The sequence below is a fragment of the Anneissia japonica genome, unplaced genomic scaffold, assembly GCF_011630105.1.
Source record: "Anneissia japonica isolate Jap-2015-1 unplaced genomic scaffold, ASM1163010v1 scaffold493_len2256704_cov171, whole genome shotgun sequence".
Classification (NCBI taxonomy): Eukaryota; Metazoa; Echinodermata; class Crinoidea; order Comatulida; family Comatulidae; genus Anneissia; species Anneissia japonica.
In genome coordinates, this window is record NW_022727062.1 from 1,269,588 (window position 1) to 1,272,695 (window position 3,108).

Consider the following 3,108-nt stretch of genomic DNA (forward strand, 5'->3'; position numbering starts at 1 on the left):
TAATAATAATAATAATAATAATAATAATAATAATAATAATAATAATAATAATAATAATAATAATAATAATAATAATAATAATAATAATAATAATAATAATAATAATAATGGTCGACTTATAGAGCGCACTTAACATAATTACCACCAGGCATTGAATCAAGGACTATGCAACACATACTGAAGTATCAAAATCGTCAAAATTTTCGGGGACTTTGCCCCTGGACGATTTTCGGAGCATTTTAATCGAAGCTCGGCCACGCCTATCCTGCTTTCGTCGGGGAAATCTGACCCCTCGGCGGGGGCATCGGCACAAGGCACCCTGTTCATTTTGTGTTTAAACCTACCAGGTACCCACTTGTACTGCTGCAGGGTGGAAAGAGACAAACGTAAGTAAAACGCATTGTCTAACACAAGCGAAATGCACAGCGAGGGATTGAATCTACGATCTCAAACTGATCCAACGTCAATGCTTCAATGATTTGCTTGTATCACCTTTCTATATTTAATTGCCTATATATATTGTGAGTTAATGTTGGTATAGTATATTGTTTTCCAGGTTATTCATTTGTGAACAAATCGATACATACACAAAAAAAAAACAAAGACTAAGACAGTAATTCGATATGAATTATTACTAAAATGGAGAGAAATCAAGAAGAGTAATGCTAAGAATAGAAAATAAATATAGATAATGTTTGACAATGGCATTTTATGCATCGTTAACGGATGCATTTCCAGGCGTCTCCATAATACCAAATTGCCCAAATGAATGAAGTGAATGAACCTGAGCCAACATAAAAGCTATTCATGTTAGTTTTAATCTCACTTCTTCTCATATTATGTGTAGAAAGAAATAAAATTATGTTTCAAATAACTTGATCCAACTAGTTGTTGAATCGTTAGTTGTGCACTAGAAATAATGGTTTCATTCGTTGAAATATTTAATGAATTCATGAATATCTTCCTGCAATTGGACTCACAAACATTCCTTATTTGTATTCTATCTGTGGTTAAAAAAAATCAAGAAATAAATTAAAATAATGAGTAACAAATCTAAAAGGACCAAATAGGCCTAAATGATCATAGGAGACACGATTTATTATTTCATACAATTTATTAAACTAATTTATTAAATTAATTTAGTTTTAGTTCATACTTGGTATTCATATCTTCGTTGATTACCAATCAATGGACAATCCAATAAGCCCAGCTCCTTAAGCCTGGTTCTCACAAGAGCCCTAGTATCCGGATCGGGAGCTAACCGTTAGCACCTGTGTGAAAACGCCCGATCGGTTAGCGCTAACCGTTAAGCTTCATTCACACTTGTTCCGTTTCGCGGAACGGAATAGATGTCCGTTCCGTGAAAAAAAAGTTGAAACTGTGTTGAAAAATGAAAGCATTCGCACCAAGTCCGTTCCGTGAAAAAGCAGTATCGGATACCGCTAACGGTTAGCAAGCGCTATCGGTTAGCACGTTGAGCACGTACGCGTTTACAATTTCCAGTTTCTTATTGGCCAGTTATTCGATCATCATTCTTGATATCGGGATCGGGATCTTCTCGTATGGACGCACGACAGCTAACGGTTAGCAAGATCCGGATCCTGCTACCCGTTAGCAGCCGTCTGAGAACATAGCCTTAGATATTGTAATATCGCACAAAACGTACAGCGTAACCGCACGCCATTACGCACATTTTTGGGACAAGTGCGTATTCCATGCCTTGATGATTACAGTAGTCAGTTGGCGGATTTAGGGGGGGAGGGGACCGGCCCGTCCCGGCCCCTTCTTTTTAAAGGTAAAAAAAAAGAAAAAAAGGAAAGAAGAAGAAAAATGACGCCTCAAATGAAGAAAAATAACGCCTCAAATGTTATTTTCGGGCGTCTAGAAGACAAAAAGTCGCGGGGGCATGCCCCGGACCCCCTAGGACAGTGTTTTCTCGATCGGCCCAACTTTCGCCAACCCCCCCCCCCCCCCCCCCCCCCACTTTTGCACATCTCTGGATCCGCCCCTGATAGCTCTTTGACGTCATATTCAACAAACTTATGAATAGTATGAATCTGCTTCTGTGAGTGATAAAAATAATATGTTCTCGTTTTTATTATGCAAAACTTAGGCCTACTTAAATATGCAATGTAAGCATTTCAATATATATTTTTTTTATTTTCAAGTATTACCGTATATTAGCTTGACACAAACATTAGCCCGACCACAGAATGCCTATAAATTTAAATTAGGCAAAAATAAACCTTTTAGAAAACAATAAATAAACATTAGTTGTAGAAAATTGTACTGTATAATATATTGTTAGAGATACAAAAGTGAGAATGGTACAGATATTCAAATGGTTATAAAGTTCCGTAAAATTCTATTATTCTTTACTGAACATGTTGCACGTCACATATTATCAAACAAAGAGACAAGATTAATAATAAATTATATTGCACATGGGATGATAATCTAGTATTATTCATCGAGTTATTATTGTGTGCCTACTGACACGTTCAAATATAAAATATAATGTCATTGCAAAGAAGCACAATAACTAGATCGATTCGACAGTGACCGATTCTAACTACCAGTGTGTAATTCAGTTTTTCACACGAGACGTGGCCTACAAACATATGTTAGCTTAGTCAATACTTGACAATATTTCTTGAAAATCAAAAGGGTTAAAAAAAACTTATAACATACTCTTTGTCATACACACGTTGATAAATTCCCAATTCTTCCCAATTTAGTTGGTAAATTTGATGCTCCTTCTACTGAGGGCAGTATCCTAGTACTGATGTTTCTGACTGCGAATCTGATTTAGATGACAAAACAACCACGGTGAAGCGCGTCTTTTTATATTTCATGGGAAAAACCTACAGTATAGCTTATTGGACGAAAATCCTATATTAATATTAATATTTATATATATATATGTATATATATACATATATATATAGACATATATATGCATATATACATATATACACATATATATATATATATACTTATATACGTATATATATTAGTATAAATTAATTAATTTATTATTATTAATATATATATATTAATATAAATATATTATATATATATATATTATATATATATATTATATATATA